At 39.1% G+C, this 24,111-nt stretch overlaps 1 pseudogene; it reads right to left on the reverse strand.

Moving 5' to 3' along the window:
* Positions 1-7,881: 7,881 nt before the first annotated feature.
* LOC128592892 (uncharacterized) lies at positions 7,882-7,981 on the reverse strand (annotated as a pseudogene).
* Positions 7,982-24,111: the final 16,130 nt, after the last annotated feature.

The following is a 24,111-nucleotide window of genomic DNA, read 5'->3' on the forward strand; positions in this document are numbered from 1 at the left end:
TACTAAATGTAGAATATAAATGTCTTAACACAATAGCTAAGAAAATTCCAGGAAGGCTATGTTAACCAGAGTGATGAAAATATGTCAAATGGTATATAAAACCAGTGTGTGGTGCCCCATGATTGCATTAATGCCCACAGCTATGATTTAATAATAAATAAATTTAAAAAAAAACAGAACAAGAAAAAGGGAGGGTGGTCTAGTGACCCTAAATAGTGATGCTTTGGGCAAGGGAGAACTTAGGGTGCTTATCAAAGGGACAACATCAATTCACAAGGTCCCAAGCGAGAAGCCCAGCTTGCTCCACTCTACAGAGCGGTGATACAGGGATGGGGGTGCCAGTGTCTGGGAGGCTTCACTAGCCCAAGGGACACAGGTGACCCAGCAGTTAAGTAATACTCTCAGGCCTATTTCACATTTCCTTCCTCTAGCTCACCCTGCAAGGAGTAGGTAAAGGTAAATGAGTTACTGACATTTGTTCCAAGCCCAGTGTTAGGGACCTTATAGAAGGAACCTTATTTAATCACAATAAGAACTATATGAAGCATGAACAATGGCCATGACTTTTTTAGAATAGCTTATAAGACTCACATGAGAAGAAATAAAATCTTAAGAATTTCTCAAACATTGAACTCAGTTTGCAAATTCTTGTGGCAATATTTCAAGAATTTTTAGCCCAATACATTAAATTTTTGGTCATTTCTGGTTCAAAACAACTATGGTTAGGTCTGATGGTCACAGACCAAAAGTGTATTTTATTATTTTATCCAGAGACTTGGAGTGGTAGGTATCTGGCCTGTGGTTGTCTCACATTTGCTTTTGCATTTGTATCTGTTGCAAGTGCTCATGTTCATCTCTTTCCCCATCTTAGTGTGGGTATGGTGCTTATCCTGGGAGTACAGGCATCTATCTACCTTGGTCAAGTTGGCCCCGCTTTTGCCCTTGCATTGCTGCTGACACCATGAGTTCACATGCAGAGAGTTTCCTCTGATCTGGCTGGGCAGGCCTTGCCAGCCTTGGTTCTCAGGTTTGCTTGCTATGGGTTACCCCTAGGCTGGTTCATGGATGTTCATTCTTAGTAACTATCTGCTCTCCATTCAGGCCCATGAAAACTCTTGGGACTCCTACAGCCAGGCCCATAACCCCTCACTTTCATCTCAGAAAAGTGGCTGGCTGTCTCTTAGAGGTCTAGCACAGGCAGGGTGCCAGTCCCCCTCATTCTCAGATCCTTTCTGCCCAGCTTGGAATTGGCCTAAGGAGGTAGTTTGGCTCCTACAGAGCATCTCCTTACCTCTCTCAAAACCATGGTTCTTCTTCTCTGTCTTGGAACTCCTCCATCTGCTGTGGAGTACAAGGACAAACCCCTCTGTATTGGCATTTTCATTTCAAGTTTTTCCTATCTCAGACCTATGAAGTGTCCTTTGACCTTAAAAGATAAAGAATGCAGCACATTTGTTCCCAATGGTAACTGTTACTATGTCCACAGATAGCTCTTTAGTTGCAGAGCCTGGGCAGGATAGCATCTGTGCAGTAGGCAGCACATCAAATAATGGTATGAAATATTATTTTGCTATGCTAATGTTACCCCATTTCAAAGATGATAATATTAAGCCTCAGAGAGGCTGAATAATTGACCAAACTGGGGCAAAACCTAGAATTATCTTACAGTAGATGGTTTCTCGCTGAGATCATGCTATTCTATGGAGGAGATCAATGCTGGATTCTGGGTTGGTGCAAAAAGGGCCTTATAAGGGTGACAGGCCCCAAAGTCACACTGGAGTTTTGGTCTTCAAGTGGAACAGAGACAAGAGTCATCATTAGAAGACTGGATCTGTCAGGTGGGGCTATGTGAACTATGTTCAATGTACAGGTAACAGGCAGATCTGGCAAATAGGTTCCTGCTGCTTTAGCCAAAGCAGAAAGGAGCAGGTGGTGAGTGGATTCCCAAGTCCAATGACAGTGCTGTGCATTCAAGGAATCAGAGAAACCAATAAGAATTCCCATGTAGGTTTTGTCCAGTAAGATGGCTACAAGAGACAAAGAAGGAAAAAATAAGGGGAAATTCTTGACTTCTGAGGACTGATAATCAGCAGGTATAAACACAATATTGGGAGGTTGCAGGCCATAGACCATAGGCACATGGACTCCCAGCTTCCCAGAAAGAAACATTGTCAGAAATGTAATAGAGAACTTCCAGTTCAAGGTGGTAGACTGAACCCATTTACTTAACTTCTACTCTCTATTCAAATATTGCTGAAATGATAGAAGAGGTTATAAACTCTGCAGGACAAAGAAATCCAGAGAAAATAGACTTTCAGACATTGATATTTGGGAGCTTCCACATAAAAGGCTGCATTACCACATGATCCCTTGTTGTAAAACCTGTCAGCCAACAAGCCCCAACTAGGCACACAGAGCTTTGGGGACTTCACTTTTGGATTGGAAGCAAATAAACAAAAGCACTCCCCCCATAAATCCAAACAGAAAACCGCCATCAGGTATTTGAAAAAAGTCTCATACAGGAAAGGTAGTGACCAAAACAAGCAAGCAGAACACAATATCTGTGAGGAAGCCCAAATAAAAAAGGGAGAAAGAAACTTAAAACAACCTCTGTAATTAAATATCCTCAGAGACATGAGGTAATATTATATGGGCTATCTTCAGAGAGATAAGAAGTGATAACATGGAAGTGCTCCTGGGAAGTTAAAATATGATAAAAATGATATATTTAATAAATGAGTTGGGAGATAGCATTGGGGAAGATAATGTGAAAGATAACCTCTCAGAAATAGAATGAAAAGCCACAGTGATGGAAAATAGGAAAGAAAAGATAAGAAAACTGGAGAATCAGTTCAGGATGTCTACATTTGACTAACAGGGGCCCCAAAGGAAGAACACTAAGGAGAAGAAATGATCATAGAAACAACACAAGAGCAATATCCACAACTATTGGATAGCAATTCTGGATGTGAAAGTCCAGCATAATGTAAATTAACAGATTTTGACTATCAAATGTATCCTCATGTAATTTCAGAGCACCAGGAATAAGGAGAAGAGTCTACAAACTTGTAAGGAGAATAAACAGGTTACAAACAACTTCAGGAATCAGAATGTCATGGAACTGACCAGTAGAAACCTTGGATGTGGAAAGACAATAAGTCTTTCAAAATTCTAGGAAAAATGCACTTCAAGCTAGGATTCCATATTCTGCCAAACCATCAACCATGTGTGAGGGTAGAATGACATTGTAGGCATAAAAGTCCTTGCAAATGTGTCTCCTTTGCGTGATGGTCAGAAAGTTGCAGGTGTGTGCTCCAAATGAGATCATAAAACAAGAAAGAGAAGAGCAACAAGCCAGTGCAGGGAAAGGCAATGCAGGAGAGGGGCAAAGGGAATTCCTTAGATGATGGAATATAAAGTTCCAGGACTATAGCTACTTGGTAGGTTTAGAAAGCACCATCTAAGATTTGAGCAGGATGCAAGGCTCCAGTAGAAATGTCTCCAGTAAAACTCTAGGAACCGGTAGATTATCCAATATATTTGATGGCATTGAGATGGTCCATATCTTCCATAGGAGAAAGTTGATATATAAAATATAAAATGAAACTTAAGAAATAATAATATATTAGCATTATTTAGAAATAAGCAATCAGAAGAAACAGTTAAAGAAACTGAAAATGGTTGGCTTTGAGGAATGGGATTGAGAGATACAGAGGGGGTGGTCCCAAGGACTAATGTTTTCATTTAAATCTATAGTTCTATTTATAAGTATGCATATGGATAATTTTGAAATTTTCTGATGTTTGGCAATTTGAGCTTATGAAAATAGCAATTTTTACATGGTTCAACTCAACAAAATATAAATTACATAGGTAGATGAGAGAATCATTGAAGAGTGATGATATGCAAAGAATGACAAATATTGCTTGATCTCACTTATGTGAAATCTAAAAACGTTAAATTCATAGAAGCAGAGAGTAGGGGTTGGGGGATGGTGAGATATCAGTCAAGGATGCAAAATTTAAGTTAGGAGGAATAAATTTAAGAGATCTATTGCAACATGGTGACTATACTTATTAATAATGTATTGTATTCTTGAAAATTGCCAAGAAAATGGATTTTAAGCATTTTCACCACACAAGAATGGTAAGTATGTGAGGTAATGCATATGTTAATTATCTCGTTTAGCCATTCCACAATGTATACATATTTCCAAATATGTACATAATATATATATTTACTTGTCAATTAAATAAAAAGTTCAGGAAAAAAAGAGTAAAGCTATACATATCGGTATTGATTTGTTCCATAGCATTATAAAAATGAAGGTTTTTCATCAGGACAGAAAAGGGAAAATAAAGAAAATTATAAGCATTTTGGTATAACTAAGTGGATGAAAACACATGTGCTATCTCTGCCCTTCTAGTGCCCTGGTTATTTGTATGTGAACTGTTTTTTTATGACAATGTTGCATCCTCCCTTCTTTAGTTCAGCCACAGTTGTGGTTTCTTTCTTGACTATTTGAAAACAATTTCTTGATGCCAATTATTTCTATTTAGGTAGTCATCTATATCTATTCTTTACATCCCTTTGTCCCCAAATCTTCTCCTTCCTCACTTGGTTCAGATATCCTGGGAGAGGCTGCGCAGAATTCAACACTGCTAGCATTAGCAGAGACACAATGGCATGCTGCACAGTGCTGATTCAGGACCTTGGACAGCACACAAACACACTACCTGGGGAACTGCTCCCAAATGCTCTGGACACCCCAGAGCATCTCTGTTTGTACTGTATACCCTTAGCTACAGTTGGTTAAGACAAAGATAATGCAGTATTTAAGCTGGCACAGTAAGATTCTCTCTTTTGGGATGTGGAATCAAACTTTAAGGTACAGCTATTTGGTTTAGGTAGCTGCAACATCATGACTCAGAAACTGTGGGGTTTGCAGTCCATTCTGCATGCTGAGAGTCAGGAAATGCCAGTCTGCAGAGACAGGACAGTGAAGGAGATATGAAGGGAAGATAAGAGATGAAAGATGGAATTAAAATCATGATGACTTTACTGTTCCACCTTCCAGTTCTTTTTGAGAAAGGTTGCGTTCTTCCTCTTGGGTTATAAAAGACAGCTTAGTGGCCTTAAAATAAATAACCTCCCCCCCACCTTCCTCTGCTTAAGCTAGATTGAGTGGGTTACAGCTAGTTGCAACCGTGAGAATACTAAGAGGTACATTTTAATCTCCAGAATTCTATAATTCTATGACATATAGGACTGTTTATGTTTTCAGGGGATGGGGAACATGGGATCTAGAAGTCCTGGGCAATAAGGATGCTTTGGTGGGGTACTTGGAGGGATTCTGTGTGGGTCAACTTAGTGAATATAATAAAATATTTCCCCACTGCACAGGCATGCCTGGGAGAGAGACTGACTAGACTAGCTAAATATTATTTTACTTCAAGTTTTGATGGAGTTGAAGTGTAATAGATAGTTTAAAAGCCTAAATTAGTACAGTTAGTATTCAACTGTGGTAAGGGGTGATGCCTTGTGTGATGAAGATTTTTCTTTCTGGTCTTCATTGTGTGCAGCGTGGAATCCATTTTAGGAAGCTCCTGTCTGTATTAATTTCTTCTCATGCTTAGTATTTTTCTTCCTTCCTCTGTTCCGTCTGACCTGATATGATGTCATTTGGGCTGTATTAAACATTTTTTTGAAAAAGAGTGAACATTATACATTTCATCCAAAAAATGCTATTTCTGGGTCTACAATTCATCTCTGCCATGGCATTTTCCTGGTTCCTAAAGGACTGTGGTACAGATGTACCCTCTCCCCCTCCTCCCTTTCACCTTGGATTCAGCACTACAAAATGTAAAAGACGTTAATAAGGCAGGAGGTGCTTTATGCCACAGGGTATAGATGATACTATTGGAAATGAGGAATCTTCTTCCTGAATGTTGTAAATTTGTTACTTTTCTGAGTTCACTGGTGGCAGCTCAGCATGAGGCCCCGTTATCTCCCAGCCCAAGCAGCTGGCTTTGGGCGCAAGTCTAGACGAGGAGAGATTGCTTTGTGGCCCCAGTGGGGCATTTCACAATTTCTTTTTCCTTGAGAAACTTTAAAAAACCATCCAGGCTCCACTACCTGTGTACTTCATTTAGAGTTTTTATCATGTGACTCAGTTCAGGAAATGCAGCAGCCAGACCCCTGCTGTGGAGAGGGTGAAAATTGTTACCCTGTTGTAGGCTGGTGCCTGGGACCCAGGGTGCAGTGGGTCTGGGAATTAGGACAGTTTGGCTCAAAAAACACTTAACCCCTGCCATATGAGAGTAATTATGCCAGGGTACAGAGGTTAATAAAAGGTGGTCTGTGCTCTCAAAGAGCTCACAGTTTAGTGATGAAGATGGAAAAATAAATAATATATAATGGGTAAAGTGCAAGGAGAGAAAAAAATACAGGAACAGGAGGAGGGGTGTCTAGAGCTGATAGATGTGGAAGGATGAGTAATGGATTATGAAGGGAGGTGGCCATTTGATGTGAATCTCAAAGAACAGGTTGGAATAGCCAGGAATAAAAGTAGGGGAAAAGCATTTCAGGCAGAGAGAACAGCATAAAGAAAACACAGAGGTGTGGAACGAGTGCCTATTTGATAGACAAATAAATTACAAGTATTCAGGAGAATGGAAAATATAAAATAGAAGTCTGGAGAGACCAAGTGGTTGTGTACATGTACCATGAATTTTCTTCTGTAGGTGCTGGGGAACCATCAAAGCAAGGATGTGGCTTATGTAGGCTGAGGAGTTCACCTCAGCCTGAGGGGGGCCTCAGTCCCAATAGTCCTGGGAGGGATCTTGTGGAGAGGCAGAACTGAGGGCTGGCCGCAAGGGAGCTGGGCACCTTCAGGTATTGAGGGTGTGCACAAAAGTAGAGTGGCAGGGAACAGCCAGGTGGGCAGAGGGCAGGGGAGAACCAAGCTGTATATGCAGGCCCTAGATCTGAAGTCTACACCATGAGGTCAAGCTCAAAGATTTTCGGGCAAATATGTGTAAGAGGGTAAGAATAGTCCTATGTAGGGAAGAATAGGTCAGAAGTTAGAGGCCAAATCAGCAGCAGGCACAGGAAGGACATGTTGGGAGTTGTGGCCCCTGCCTTTTCACCACTTGTCCCTAACCACACTTTTGATGTTAAGCAATGACAAGTTTTCACTCATAAGTCCCTACCTAATATGCTGAAGGTACTAGCTGGTTATTAGATAGCTGACATAGTCTGGGCAATAGATAAGGTGGTTTGGGCCAAATAGTGATGATGGTGGTAGAGACAAGTGGAGAGGTTGTGATGTATTTTGTGGATTGACACAGATTTAGTTATGGGTTGGATATGGGGATGAGCAAGAAGGTGTCTCAGGACTGAATCCCAGATTTCTGGCTTTTAGCGACTAGAGGTTGGTGGAGTGGTACCGAATATTTACATAGTATATTAGTTTGCTAGGGCTGCTGTAACACAGTGCCACAGATTAGGTAGCTTAAACAACAGAAGTTAATATTCTCACAGTTCTGGAGACTAGAAGTGTGAGATCATGGGTTTGTAAGGTTGATTCCTTGAAGAATCTGCTGCATACCTCTCTCCTTGCCTTGTAGATAGCTTCTCCCTGTGTCTTCACATTGTATTTCTTCTGTATGTGTCAGTGTCCTTCCCAGCTTCTTTTTTACAAATTTTTTACAGTATCCTTCCCAATTTCTTCTTTTTTATAATCCAGTTATATTGGATTAGGGCCCACCCTAATGGCCACACTTTAACTTAATTACTTCTTTTTTTTTGAGGGTTTTAAAAACTGTTTCAGCTTGGCTCAGTGCCTCTCGCTCAGGCTGAGTTTTGGAACATAGTATGCTTAAAAATATGGAACACTTCACGAATTGGTGTGTCATCCTTGTGCAAGGGCCATGCTAATCTCTGTATCATTCCAATTTTAGTATATGTGCTGCCAAAGCAAGCATGGATAGAATGTCGTGAAAATGTTTGTTTGGTTCATTTGATTTAAAGTCTAGTTTAAATCTAATGTTTCTTGAAGTTTCTCACTATTACTGTTTTGCAGTCTATCTCTTACTTTAGATGTAATATTTGCTTTATGAATCTGGCTGCTCCAGTGTTGGGTAATTCTACATATTTAGAATTGTTATATCCTTTTGCTGGATTGATTCCTTTATCATTATACAGGGTGAACATATAGTTTGTGTGCAGTTTAAAATAGTTTAACATAGTAAATTGCCCACAGACTATATGGACACCCTGTATAGTGACTTTGTCTTTTTTTTTACTATTCTTGACTTAAAGTCTGTTTTATCTGATATAAATATAGCTTCTCCTGCTCACTTTTGGTTTCTTTTTCTGTGGAAAATGTTTTTCCATCCCTTTTCTTTTGGTCTATATATGTCTTTATGGTAAAGTGATTTTATTATAAATAGCATGTAGTTGGATAGTGTTGTTTTTAGCTTTTTAGATATTGCATATCTTTTAAATGAGAATTTAGTTCATTTACATTCAAGGTTATTATTGACATTTGAGGCTTTGTTCCTGTCACATTGTTAATTTTTTTCTGGTAATTTTCTGTATTCCTTTTCATTTATTTTTTATTGTGGTATGGTAAATTTCTGGAGTGGTACCATTTGAGTCCTTTCTCTTTTTTTCTTTTTGTGATTGCTCTAGCATTGAGTTTTATACTTTATGTGTTTTTATGATGGTTAAGATCATCCTTTTGCTTCCAGGTTTAGGACTCTCTTGATCATTGCTTGGAGGACCAGTCTAGTGATAACAAATTCCCTTAGAATTTATTTATTTGGGAAAGACTTTATTTTTCCTTTATTTATTGAGGATAATTTTTCTGGACAGAGTATTCTTTGCTAAAAGTTTCTTCTTTTTCTTCTTCTTCTTTTTTTTTTAGTACTTGTACTTTGAATATATTATCTCATCCTTTTTTGGCTTCTAAGATTTCTGCTGAGTAATCCACTGTTAGTCTGATGGAGTCTCCTTTATAGATGACTAGATGCTTTTCTCTTAATGTTTTTAGGATTTCTCTTTCTCTTTGATTTTAGACACTCTTACTATAATGTGCTACAAAGAAGATGTTTTGCATGGTATCTACTTGGAGATTGCTCAGCCTTCTGTATGTAAATGTCTAAATCTCTTGCTAGATTTGGAAAGTTTTCATCTATTATTTCATTATACAGGTTTTATAACCCTTTGTCTTTTCACCCTTGATGATGCTAATAATCCTAATATTTGTTCACTTTACATTGTTTGAAAAGATTTGCTCATCCTTTTCTATTATTTTTTATTTATTTTTATCTGACTAGATAATTTCAAAAGTCCTGTCTTCAAGTTCTGAGATTTTTTCTTCTGCTTAGTCTAGTCTATTGTTAAATCTTCCAAATGTATTTTATATTTCACTCAATAAATTCTTTAGTTCCAGCATTTCTGTTTGTTCCTCTTTTTACAAATATTTATCCCTTTGGTAAATGTCTCATTCGTAGCCTGAATTGTTTTTCTGATTTTTTTTTTGTCTTACTTTTTCGGAATTCTCTTGTGTTTTCCTGAGCACTTTTAAAAATCAGTATTTTGAATTCTCCTGGGATTTCGTGAATTTTGTTTTGATTGGAATCTGTTGGTAGAGAATTATTGTGTTCTTTTGGTGGTAACATATTTCCTTGATTTTTCATATTTCCTGTGTCCTTGTGTTGATATCTGCACATCTGTTTTAATAGTCACTTTACCCAAGTTTTTACAACTGCTTTTGAAGGGGAGGATTTTTTTCCCTTAATATGTATATGTGTTGATTGGGTGAAGCATTTTGGCTTTGATTTGGGCTCTCTGAATTCATGTACTCTATGATTTGTTTCACAGTACACAGCATCATCTTTAGTTGATTAGGATGTAGTTATTAGTGGAGGCTATGGTGAAATTTTGCTAGAAACTGGTTTGCCAAATGGGCGAGTCTTTGGATCCCAGTCGTGGTTGTGGTAGTAGGCTCAGTATGACTGTTCATGGGCCTTAGTGTGGCTTATGCTAGCATCACTGTTAATGGGTTCTGGAGGGCTGATTATTGGGCATTCAGGTGGCTTTCTCAGGTGTTAGTAGTGGTAGCAGTTGGGTAGGCACATGGCATATTTCCAGGCCCTTAGGAAGCTGGTGTGATGTGGGTGATCACACTGGAACCCAAGCAGTTTATGCTGATGTTGGTGGTAACTGACAGATTGGGCAAGAACTGACTTGCTGGTGGCATGTGTGGATGGATGTCAGTTGTGATGGTTTTAGCAGGGTGGGTTGGCCTCAGACCCTGGCAGGAGTGATCAGGTGGTGATGATGGGGAACTAGGCTGGGAGTTTCTGGGACCCTAGATTGCATATTTGAATACTGGGGAGGATGGAATTGGGCCAGAAGGCTTGTTCTTAAGCCACCTGGTAGTGTATTCAGGTGCTGTCTATGCTAGGCAGAGACAGGGTTGTTCTTAGGCTGCCAGCAAAATTCTCAGATGGGCTGTGATAGCTGTGGTGCAGGCCTGCCACCAGAGAGGGCAAGGCCTCTCCCAGCTGGGACAGCATGGGCAGGTAGCTGTGAAGAGTGCAGCCTGCCCATGGCTTGGTCTCACAGCAGCCCCATAGCAGGGTGGTGGCATGAGTCCCAAGGGTATATGAGAGTACCAGTTTCCCTCTTTCTCTTTGTCCTGGTAGTGTCTGTCCGTAGCAGAATCAACTCCAGTCTGGTCTGAGGGTGGGCCACAGACCTCTCATGGCTAATTTTTCAAAATGGTTCTTGCTGTGAGCTTGCCACCAGGGAGGACAGTAATCTGAAAATTAACAGAATCTTCATTTCCCTACAAGTTAGCATAGTTTGGGCATCAAGACAAGTTTCTGTCCTCCATTGCTCCAAATCATCTTATTGTTTTTGACTTTGCTGTGCCTGACATCTGTCAGTCCCAGAGTTTCAGCTACAAACAAGTGTGTGAGCTCGCTTAGCGGAAGTGCTGGAGATTGCTGCTGGCTGCCACCCTACAGTAAATCATACTAATTTTTCTCTGATATTAAAAAAATACCCTTCTGTGACTCATTCTATTTATCTTTCTCCCCATTCCTTCCAAGTGCTTTAAAGATAATCTACTTTTATTACCCACTTTCTTTTTTACCCTCTTCCTCACATGAGTGCAACCACCTGGTTTTCACCGCTATCATCTCATGGACACTCTTTTACCACTCTTCTGGATTACTACATGCAATGAACCTCTCTCAGTATTTTCCTGATGTCCTCACTCTATGACACTGGATACTGTTGACTATGTCTGTTTTTTTTTTTTCTTCATTCTCTCCTTTGGTTTCTGTGTTACTGCTATATCTTGTTCCTCTCTCACCTCTGTCCTTGGTCTATTCCTTTCTTTTGATATGTCCCTCAGTTTCTTGAGGTTTTGTCCTGGTTCTCTTTTTTCTTCTCTCACCTTGAGTGGGAGAGAAAATTCTATAATTTTGGGAATTATAGGAAATTCCTATAATTTTAACTGCAATCTATCAGTCACTGATTCCCATATCTATGTCTATAGTTCAGATCTTGCTCCTGAGACTTCAGACCTCTGTTTTCAAGTGTCTACAAGATGTCTCAAAGTACTTCAAATTTAATGTACCCCAAATTGGACTCATCCTTCCTAGAAAGCTTGATCTACTTCAAGTATTACCCTTCTCAGTAAATGTTACCCTCATTTATTCAGCTTCCAGGGCCTTGGACATTATTCCAGACACCTTCTTCTTCATCCTCTGCATGCAACTGATGACCAAATCCTGTTATTTTGCCTATTTAATCTCTCCTGTTTATTTCCTCTTCTCTAGATTCTTCTAATTGGTCTCCACAACTCTAATTTCACCACACGCAATATATTCTTCAAACTCTAGTGAGTGTGGCCTTTGAAAAATACAAATCTGACCATTCCATTGTCGGGCTTATAACTAGCTAAAGTCTACCTACCATCCAGAGCAGTGGTTCTCAACCTGTGGGTCATGGCCCACAGGAGCTGTGTTAAAGGGCCACGATATTAGGAAAGTTGAGAACCGCTGATCTGGAGAATAAAGTCTAGGCCTCTTAGCCTGCCTACCTAGGCTTCCACACTGCAGCTTTTCCATTTTGCCAGCCCCATCTTTAGTGGCGCTCTCCTCATACATTGTGTTTAGTGAATGAATCCACCATTCAAATCACTAATAAATACAACAGGTGTACTGAGCAGTTCAAGACTTGCGCCTGTGGAAGCCTACTTACCATGTTCACAGGACTAGGAGAGATCTTGAATGAAAAATTTTGAAATAAGGGGTAAGATTTATTTTTTGTGACTTTGGAGGGAAGTAGCATGAATTTTAGGGAGATAGGTTTCAACTCTGCATAAATTTCTACCAATGAGACCTGGCCACACAGGAACGAATTTCCCTAAATCAGTGAGCTCCTTACTTCTGGAGGTGACCAAACAAGCATTGAATGACTATGGCAGGCAGATTAGAGGAGAGGCCCCTGCACTGTGTAGTGTGTTAGACCATAGGACCTCTCATTTCCCTTACATAAGAAGGAAAAGAAGAAGGAGAAAGAGCTAGTGTTTGTTAAGCACCTACTGTGTGCTTGGCATAATGCCTAATACCTTGTATATGTTAGTTCATTTTTCTCACAGTCACTCTGGGCGAAAGTGCTATTATTATCTCCATTCTGTTGATGAGGAATCTAAGGCTGAAAAAGATGAAATCACTTTTCCAAGGCCACACAGAAGGTAAATAACAGAACTGAGTTTAGAATCCACCCTGGAATGGTTCTCAAAGTGCATTCCCCAAATAGCAGCATTATTAGCATCACCTGGAAGCTTGTTAGGAACGCAAATTCTTAGGCCTTATCTCAGATCTCCCAAATCAGAAACTCAGGCTAGGGCCCAGCCATCTCTATTTTAAACAAGGCCTCCAGGTAATTCTGATGCCCACTAAAGTTTGAGAATCACTCCTGTAAGGAACTTTTTATCATATTTGACTATGTACATGGGAAATTATTAGAAAGAAAATTTACTTCAATTTTTTGGAGAACTTTGTAAAAAAAATCTGCTCTCATCCTATTACTGTATCAACATCAAGTCCACTGCCCTCTAGAGTGGGGCAGGCTGGGAACTTCATGGTAGGTATAAGCATCCAAAAGCTCCCAGCAGATTGTAATTCTGCAGATTCAGTTTAGTAATTCAGAATCAATATTTCCCTGGGAATAGCTTGTAGCTTCATATATTGTTTCATGCAAGGAACAATATGAATATGAGTGAAGGAAAAACAAAACAAAATACTAAAAAAACCCAGAATACTCTCCAATTTAAAATATGAAGAAGTTGCCACAAATCTTCCAATCTCCTTTTTATGTATAATAGATGAGGTCAATAAATCAAGAGAAATTTTGAGTTTTAAAAAGAAGCCGGATAGAACTGCTAGTAGTATACTATCATTTATTTTGTTAGTTCAGCAACATTTCGAGTGAGACCTAGACATTACATAGCATTTTAAAATAATGCAACTTTGCTCTCAATGCAAGTGGCAAGAGCAAGAGGTCTCCATGGAGCTTTGCTAAAGGAAAAAAAAAAAGAAATTAAAAACCATCTACTAATGTGCCAGCAAGTAATGAAATAAGAATCTGACACTTGGCGCATTGAAATGCAAACAAGATGTCCCTGTGTTACCCTGGCAATTCATCATAAAGGCTGGTGCATTTCTGCTTATTATACATGAGGTGCAGTGAATTATTACCAGGCTGGTTCTTCTAACAAACTTTTCAAACTATGTACACTATAGGGTCAAAAGAGATTTATATGTGTGTGTCTACACTCATGCTAGGATATACATATGGAAATGTATGTTTTTTTGCCTATGAGTACATGGAGTCAAATTTATCAAGATTGCAAATGAGAAATTCAGGTGATGACCAGGTTTGGAAGCATTCTCTCACTCTATATGTGTGTGTGTGTGTGTGTGTGTGTGTGTGTATATATATATAAATTTTTTTTTAATGTATAAGCACTGTGTAGATGTATCCCTAGATAAGATAAACTCTACTGTCAAGGAACACTAATCCAAACAGGTTTGGGGAAATGTGTTGCAAGCAGAGTTTTGATGTATTAAGATGATCTTGGAAACATATTTTTGGAGGTACTGCATCATCATACCTGAAGAAAGAGATGAAAAAGAAGTGGATGAAATGAGATTTAAAAACATGAACAAGACAAAAACCAGATAGGTGATTAGTAGCTAGGCAATTAAACTTTTATTTTTTTTATTTTTATTTTTTTTATTGTTGGGGATTCATTGAGGGTACAATAAGCCAGTTACACTGATTGCAATTGTTAGGTAAAGTCCCTCTTGCAATCATGTCTTGCCCCCATAAAGTGTGACACACACTAAGGCCCCACCCTCCTCCCTCCATCCCTCTTTCTGCTTCCCCCCCCATAACCTTAATTGTCATTAATTGTCCTCATATCAAGATTGAGTACATAGGATTCATGCTTCTCCATTCTTGTGATGCTTTACTAAGAATAATGTCTTCCACTTCCATCCAGGTTAATACGAAGGATGTAAAGTCTCCATTTTTTTTAATGGCTGAATAGTATTCCATGGTATACATATACCACAGCTTGTTAATCCATTCCTGGGTTGGTGGGCATTTAGGCTGTTTCCACATTTTGGCGATTGTAAATTGAGCTGCAATAAACAGTCTAGTACAAGTGTCCTTATGATAAAAGGATTTCTTTCCTTCTGGGTAGATGCCCAGTAATGGGATTGCAGGATCAAATGGGAGGTCTAGCTTGAGTGCTTTGAGGTTTCTCCATACTTCCTTCCAAAAAGGTTGTACTAGTTTGCAGTCCCACCAGCAGTGTAAAAGTGTTCCCTTCTCTCCACATCCACGCCAGCATCTGCAGTTTTGAGATTTTGTGATGTGGGCCATTCTCACTGGGGTTAGATGATATCTCAGGGTTGTTTTGATTTGCATTTCTCTAATATATAGAGATGATGAACATTTTTTCATGTGTTTGTTAGCCATTCGTCTGTCATCTTTAGAGAAAGTTCTATTCATGTCTCTTGCCCATTGATATATGGGATTGTTGGCTTTTTTCACGTGGATTAATTTGAGTTCTCTATAGATCCTAGTTATCAAGCTTTTGTCTGATTGAAAATATGCAAATATCCTTTCCCATTGTGTAGGTTGTCTCTTTGCTTTGGTTATTGTGTCCTTAGCTGTACAGAAGCTTTTCAGTTGAATGAAGTCCCATTTGTTTATTTTTGTTGTTGTTGCAATTGCCATGGCAGTCTTCTTCATGAAGTCTTCCCCCAGGCCAATATCGTCCAGTGTTTTTCCTAAGCTTTCTTTGAGCATTTTTATTGTTTCATGCCTTAAATTTAAGTCCTTTATCCATCTTGAATCAATTTTTGTGAGTGGGGAAAGGTGTGGGTCCAGTTTCAGTCTTTTACATGTAGACATCCAGTTCTCCCAACACCATTTATTGAATAGGGAGTCTTTCCCCCAAGGTAAGTTCTTGTTTGGTTTATCAAAGATTAGGTGGTTGTAAGATGTTAGTTTCATTTCTTGGTTTTCAATTCGATTCCAAGTGTCTATGTCTCTGTTTCTGTGCCAGTACCATGCTGTCTTGAGCACTATGGCTTTGTAGTACAGACTAAAATCTGGTATGCTGATGCCCCCAGCTTTATTTTTATTACTAAGAAGTGCCTTAGCTATACGGGGTTTTTTCCAGTTCCATACAAAATGCAGAATCATTTTTTCCAAATCTTGAAAGTACGATGTAGGTACTTTGATAGGAATGGCATTGAATAGGTAGATTTCTTTGGGAAGTATAGACATTTTAACAATGTTGATTCTTCCCATCCATGAGCATGGTATGTTCTTCCATTTGTTAATATACTCTGCTATTTCCTTTCTGAGGAGTTCATAGTTTTCTTTATAGAGGTCCTTAACCTCCTTTGTTAGGTATATTCCTAGGTATTTCATTTTCTTTGAAACTATGGTGAAGGGAGTTGTGTCCTTAATTAGCTTCTCATCTTGACTGTTATTGGTGTACACAAAGGCTACTGACTTGTGGACATTGATTTTATATCCTGAAACATTACTGTATTTTTTGATGACTTCTAGGAGTCTTGTGGTTGAGTCTTTGGGGTTCTCTAAGTATAAGATCGTGTCGTCAGCAAAGAGGGAGAGTTTGACCTCCTCTGCTCCCATTTGGATTCCCTTTATTTCCTTGTCTTGCCTAATTGTATTGGCTAGAACTTCCAGCACTATGTTGAATAGTAAAGGTGACAGAGGACAACCTTGTGTGGTTCCAGTTCTAAGAGGAAAAGCTTTCAGTTTTACTCCATTCAGTAAAATATTGGCTGTGGGTTTGTCATAGATAGCTTCAATTAATTTTAGAAATGTGCCACCTATGCCTATACTCTTCAGTGTTCTAATTAGAAAAGGATGCTGGATTTTATCAAATGCTTTTTCTGCATCTATTGAGAGGATCATGTGATCTTTATTTTTGCCTCTGTTAATATGGTGGATAACGTTTATGGACTTGCGTATGTTAAACCAGCCTTGCATCCCTGGGATGAAGCCTACTTGATCATGATGAATGACTTTTTTGATGAAAAGCTGTAATCTATTGGCTAGGATTTTGTTGAGAATTTTTCCATCTATATTCATGAGTGAGATTGGTCTGAAATTCTCCTTTTTGTTTGGGTCTTTTCCTGGTTTTGGTATCAGGGTGATGTTTGCTTCATAGAATGTGTTGGGGAAGATTCCTTCTTCCTCAATTTTTTGGAATAATTTCTGCAGTACAGGAATAAGCTCTTCCTTGAAGGTTTGATAGAATTCTGGAGTGAAGCCATCTGGACCAGGGCATTTTTTGGTTGGAAGCTTTTTTATTGTTTCTTTGATCTCAGTGCTTGAAATTGGTCTGTTCAGGAGCTCTATTTCTTCCTGGCTGAGTCTAGGGAGAGGGTGTGATTCCAAATATTGATCCATTTCCTTCACATTGTCAAATTTCTGGGCATAGAGTTTCTGATAGTATTCAGAGATGATCTCTTGTATCTCTGTGGGATCAGTTGTTATTTCCCCTTTATCGTTTCTGATTGAGGTTACGAGAGATTTTACTTTTCTATTCCTCGTTAGTCTGGCCAATGGTTTATCTATTTTATTTATTTTTTCAAAAAACCAACTCCTTGTTTCATTAATTTTCTGAATGATTCTTTTGTTTTCAATTTCATTGATCTCTGATTTGATTTTGGATATTTCTTTTCTTCTACTGAGTTTAGGCTTAGATTGTTCTTCTTTTTCCAATTCCATAAGATCTCTTGTGAGATTGTTGATGTGCTCTCTTTCTGTTTTTCGAATGTAGGCATCTAAAGCGATGAATTTCCCTCTCAAAACTGCTTTTGCAGTATCCCACAGGTTTTGATAGCTTGTGTCTTCATTGTTGTTATGCTCAAGGAAGTTAATGATTTCCTGTTTTATTTCTTCCTTCACCCATCTGTTATTCAACAGAAGATTGTTTAATTTCTATGGCTTTGGGTGGGGTTGAGCATTTTTGTTAGAGTTGAGTTCCACCTTTAGTGCCTAATGGTCTGAAAAGATACAAGGTAAAATTTCAATTCTTTTGATTCTGTTGGTATTTGTTTTGTGTCCCAGGATATGATCAATTTTGGAGAATGTTCCATGGGGTGATGAGAAGAATGTATATTCTTTATCTTTGGGGTGGAGTGTTCTATATGCGTCTATCAAGCATAGTTGTTCTAGGGTCTCATTTAAATCTCTTATATCTTTGTTTAATTTCTGTTTAGAGGATGTGTCCAGCTCTGTAAGAGGAGTGTTAAAGTCCCCTGTTATGATGGTATTATCAGATATCATATTGCTCAGACTGAGTAAGGTCTGTTTCAAGAATCTGGGAGAATTTAATTGGGTGCATAAATATTTAGAATTGAAATGTCTTCTTGTTGTATTTTTCCCTTGACCAATATAAAGTGACCATCTTTGTCTTTTTTGACTTTAGTTGCTTTAAATCCACATGTATCTGAAAAAAAGATTGCAACTCCTCTTTTCTTCTGAATTCCATTTGCCTGAAAAATTGTCTTCCAACCCTTGACTCGGAGCTTTAATTTGTCTTTTGAAGCCAGGTGTGTTTCTTGCAGACAGCAGATGGATGGCTTGTGTTTTTTAATCCAGTCATCCAATCTATGTCTCTTCAGTGGGGAATTCAAGCCATTAACATTTATTGAGATAATTGATAAGTGTGGTAGTATTCTATTTGTCTTATTTTGTGAGAGTCCATTGCTTAGTTTTATCTTTTACATCAGTGTGGAGGTTAGGTTCTGTCCTTTGATTTCTGAGTTCTTACTTTGCTGCTGATCCATTGTGGTGGTCAGTGTGCAGAACAGGTTGAAGTATTTCCTGTAGAGCTGGTCTTGTTGTGGCGAATTTCCTCAATGTTTGTATATCCATAAATGATTTGATTTCTCTGTCAATTTTTAAGCTTAGCTTAGCAGGGTAGAGAATTCTGGGCTGAAAATTGTTCTGTTGAAGTAGATTAAAGGTAGATGACCATTGTCTTCTTGCTTGGAAATTTTCATTAGAGAAGTCTGTGGTCACTCTGATGGATTTGCCCCTGTAGGTCAACTGGCGCTTACTCCTGGCAGCTTGCAGAGTCTTTCTTTTGTCTTGACTTTTGACAGGTTCATCACAATGTGTCTTGGAGAAGCTCGGTTAGAGTTGAGGCGACCTGGGGTCCGATATCCCTCTGAAAGCAGTGTGTCAGAATCTTTGGTGATGTTTGGGAAATTTTCTTTTATAATATTCTCTAGTATGGCTTCCATTCCTCTGGGGCATTCTTCTTCCCCTTCTGGAATTCCTATAACTCGTATGTTGGAACGCTTCATAAAGTCCCATAATTCTGACAGTGAACGTTCTGCTTTCTCTCTCTTCTTTTCTGCCTCTTTTACTGTCTGAGTTATCTCAAGAACTTTGTCTTCTACCTCTGAAATTCTTTCTTCTGCATGGTCTAACCTGTTGCTGATACTTTCCATTGCATCGTTAAGTTCCCTAGTTGACTGTTTCAGTTCCTTCAGGTCTGCTATATCCTTTTTATATTCTTCATATCGTTCATCTCTTATTTGATTCTGTTTTTGGATTTCCTTTTGGTTATTTTCCACTTTATTAGCAATTTCCTTCATTGTTTCCATCATTTCTTTCATTGTTTTCAACATGTGTATTCTAAATTCCCTTTCTGTCATTCCTAACATTTCTTTACAGGTGGAATCATCTGCAGTAGCTACCTCATAGTCCCTTGGTGGGGTTGTTCTGGAGTGGTTCTTCATGTTGCCTGGAGTTTTCTGCTGATTCTTCCTCATGAGTGATTTCTTTTATCTGTTTCCTTGCCCTAATTTTCCTTTCACTTCCTCTTGCCCTTTAAGTTCTTGTGCCTGTGGAAGTTGTGGGTGGGTTTAGATGGATTGAACACACACGACCACTTGCCAGTTTTCCACTGTTTCAGTCCTCCTCTTGGGGTCCAGAAGTCTCTCGCTGACTCCCTGTATCCTCATAGGAGTGATGATAGGCAGATCCCACCAGCCAGAGATGCCTGGAGTCCTATCTCCCCAGACTCACGGTGCCCAGATGCAAGGAAGCTGTTACTCGGCCACCATCTTGCTCCGCCCTGGCAATTAAACTTTTAGAGAAAATGTATGGGAAACATGCATATCTATATGAACACAGGCTGATCCATTCCATCTCCAGAGGAAAGATAGCTTTTGGTTGGGAGAAAAGCTGAAGAAAATTATTTACTGAAGAACATAATAAATGCTTTGATTCTCTTGATTATCTTATAGTGCAACAAATATTTAAACTTTAACATGTTTGTGGTGTGTGTAAGTTTAGAATTGGAGTTTGAGCATGAGTCTGGCACAAACTTTCAGTGAGGCAAGAATATATGTCAATGAGAGGATTCTGGGAGGAAAATGGTTGGTGCTATTGTTAGCATCGTGGGGAAACTGGAGGCTCAGGGAGATTAAGTGAAGTACCCAACAAGGAAGTGATGGAACTGGGATTTGTACTCAGAGTTGGGCTGCTTCCAAAGCTTTTGCAGCTCCCAGAGAGAGAGGAATTAGAAGAGAAACAACATTGTGTCCTGTGAAGAAAATGCAATAATGGACCCCAGGACTTGGGATTTAAGGTACCCTTTCTCTTTATAGTGGGAGTGAAACAGGAGATGGTGCATGCTAGGGTTTGAATGTCTACACTAAAACACATGTTGAAGCTTAATTGCCACTGGAATCATATTAAAAGGTAGGGTCCGACGGAGGTAATTGGGTTAGGAGGTAATTCGTCTTCATGAATGGAGTAAGGCTATTATTATAGGAATGAGTTATAAAAAAGGGAGGAGTTTGGCCTTCTTTCCTCTCTGCCTCTTGTGCTTGATTGACCTTTGCTATGATATTGTTAGGTAGTTAGCTAGATGTGAGCAGGGAAGATAATGGATGTGGTTAGGCTATTTTAGATTGTTTTGGGTCAGGCTGACCTGGGCTATTATGGGAATGAGGCTGATTAAGACCTGGCAGATGGATTGTTATCAAGATTTTAGAGGTGGGTTGTTTTGAGAACAGAGTTATTAAGACCCTGGGAGATTTCCAAGAAGTAGTTGATACTCCTCAAAGTTGTGTATAAAACCTGATACTACACTTTCTATGAATTCTGCAGTCACTAGGATGTGGCTAGCCTTGCTGTGCAGATTGTTAATAAATACTTTCTTTTTCTTACTAAAACCTTACTTGTTTTCTTCAATTATTTCAGTGACTACCTCAAGCCACTCCACTGCTGTAACAACATTATATAGCATGAGGCCCTTGCCAGGTACTATAGCCATGCTCATGGACTTTCCAACCTCCAGAACTGTGAAAAGTGTCACTTTTCTTTATAAATTACCCAGGCCACGGTATTCTTTATAGCAGGAAAAAAATAGACTAAGACAGTAGGGGGTTAGGGAAAGAGGAAGAAGATGGGTGAGATGAGTTGTAGTGATATTCTTAAGAAAAATTTCCATTAACATCTTCTACACCAGTTTCATTATAGGCATAAGTTTGGCAGATAAGTGGAATAAATAAGCAGAGATTCAATGAAATACACAGAAAAATATCTGGAAGGATATTAGACTAATTTCTAATAATATTATTGGGGACTGAAATTGTGGTGAGGGAGAAATATGATTTACAAGTCTCTATTTTGTTTTAAAAAAATTTTTGTCATGGAAAGTTTCAAACATATACAGGAAACAGAATAAAACAGTAAAAACAAATTAGAACATTCATTCTCAGTCCCAACTTCCAAAATTATCAATTACTGGCTAACCTTATTTCATTTTAATAGCTACCTCCCTTCCTGACCCTAGCCCATTCCTTAACCTCAGCTTTTTATAAGGTAATCCCAGACATCATCATGCTTTATTAGTAATGTATTAAAAAATTATGTTCCAATATAAAATTAAAAAGAGAGAAATTAACTTGGTTTCTATAGTAATTCAAATAGGGTTGGAGTTTCCACTGTTCAGTTATTTTTTTTTTCCTAGAGCATTTTTCTTATACTTACCTGATGAATGGAATTTCCTGGGAAGCTTTTTATTTCATAAATTGGGCTGTAGTGTTTTCCTCTTACAACATGATACTACTGCTTAAACTAGAACTGGCACACGTGTCCAAGGCTGGCTTACTAAGAGCAGTTTAAGATACTACTGCTTAAACTGGAACTGGCACACATGTCCAAGGCTGGCTTACTAAGAGCAAGGAAGACGGCATGTCCCCTGGCTGGTAAGCATCTGTAATAGCCCTAGCTCTAAGAATAAACTGGAGTCTACATACCTACATCTGCTTCAGTTTACCAACTTTGGAGTTCTGGAACAGGCAGTGTTGATTCTGTGTGTGCCAACTGCCACTAGACACTGTTGTGTTTCTTTGTACTAACTGTTCCCTGCCTACTCCCTCCCTTGCTTTCAATATTGCTGTTCCGAGGTACTGAGGACTGCTATCTTTGTAGGGCCTAAATCTCCCATCATTGCTGGCTTGAATTCTCTCTGTTTTGTATTTGTTTTAAACATACTGGAAGCATGACCCAGGCTAACATGACTTTCCCTGTCCAGAGGACTCTTGGAAGTCCTATCTTCCATGTTTCTTCACAGCTGATAGCTCTTTACTCTGCCCACCACAGTCAGGCATATCCACAGATTGCATTTAGGAGTTAAGACGGGAGTCTGTCTTCTTTCTATACCCTGTCAATACTTGTCTTGATTGCTTTATCTCTTTAACATCCACATCTGCCTGTACACAGAGTTCTGGAAGGATCCTCTTGTCTGAAGAGTATGGAAACATTTTTCTGATTAATAGAATTATCCCTATCATCATGTTCAAACTGCAGATTGGTCTCTGCCTTCTCTGATGTCTTTCTGTTGCTTGGCTCAGGGAAGCTTTTTAAACATGAAGATTCCAGAGACGACCAGGACCCAGGGAATCAGAATCTCTGTGGTGGGTCCATGGATCTCTGATTAAAAAGTTCCGCATGTGATTCTGATGATGAGCTATGTCTGGGAACTGTTGGTCTACTTAAGATAAACTGTTTCAGGCACCTTCCAGCACTTTAGAAAGACTTAATTCCATATAAGCAGTTGATACACTAATTACAAATTTGCCTTATCTAGTCATTAAATTAGGTTCCCTAAGGACTACTCTCTGAATCCCTTGGATTAAAGGAGTAGTTGAATCTAGTTAACCTAGTTCTGATTAGTATATAGCTATAAAATAGAAAAGCACATTTCTTAAAATATTCTACAAATTGTACTTATTACCAATGTAATATTAGTCTTTGCTATAATTAGTGAAAAAAACGCTTTATTTTTGTCAGTAGATTCCCTAATGTTAACACAAGAAAATGGAATCTCAAAGCAATTAAAAAATTTGCCTAAGAATATGTAGCTGCTTAATGGCTGATCTGGACAAATATAAAATCTGCTGTGAGATAGGGCTAATGACAAATAACATGGGGTTCTAATGTTCTAGGAACTTAGGGCATAGTGAGTGACTCAGACAGATGTTGTGACTAAGACTGTCAACAAATACCTGCAGCCTAGGGTAAGTGACAACAGAAGTAGTGGAGTGATGTCATTACGCAGTCAGGTGCTCAGAAATGAAACTGTCTTAGTTTTTCCAGAACAGAACTTAATTTCTATTTTGAGCCCTTATTCTGACAACAAGGGAATAATTTTAATCAATATAAATAATCTTGTTCTGTTTAGGATTTCCTGTGCCCCTTCCCTTTTGTGGTGATGCACTTGAATTCCTGGGGGTGTGGGGAGGCATCAGAATGCCAAGGCACTGGGACATGGGGAGATGCTAGTGTTATCTCTCCCCTGGTGTCTGTTGAGCCTCACATTTTTATCCGGTTGCGAAGGGCTTGTCCATGTGGGTTGCAACTATGACTTTTTATCCCAATCACAACACTTCTTCAGGTCTGAGTCTTTTTTAGCTATTCTGGCTATCCTCTTCACTGTCCCCAGACTATTGGCTCTTCTATGCACTATGCTAGGAAGCTTGAAGACTCTGGGGGACAGATTTAGATCTGTCTGTTGGGAACCCCACTTGGCCGTTTTCTGCTTTGTTTTTCTTACACAATGCTGAGCTTAGGGAAATTCCATGAATTTTGCCAAGTACTGAGGTCCATAAGGGAATTGAGTACAAAAAATCTTTACTCTTGGATCCCCAAGTCTGTATGAGGATTCTCCTTTTTTTTGAGACAGTCTCACTTGATCCCTTGGATAAAGTGCCATGACATTATAGCTCACAGTAACCTCAAGACATCCTCTTGTCTTAGCCCTCCAAGTACCTGGGATTATAGGCATCCATCACAATGTCCGGCTAGCTTTTCTATTTTTAGTAGAGATGGGGTCTTCCTCTTGCTCAGGCTGGTCTCGAACTCCTGAGCTCAGGAGATTTGCCCACCTTGGCCTCCCAGAGTGCTAGGATTACAGGTGTGAACCACTACATTTGGCCAAGATTC

Source organism: Nycticebus coucang, chromosome 8 (genome assembly GCF_027406575.1).
Source record: "Nycticebus coucang isolate mNycCou1 chromosome 8, mNycCou1.pri, whole genome shotgun sequence".
NCBI lineage: Eukaryota > Metazoa > Chordata > Mammalia > Primates > Lorisidae > Nycticebus > Nycticebus coucang.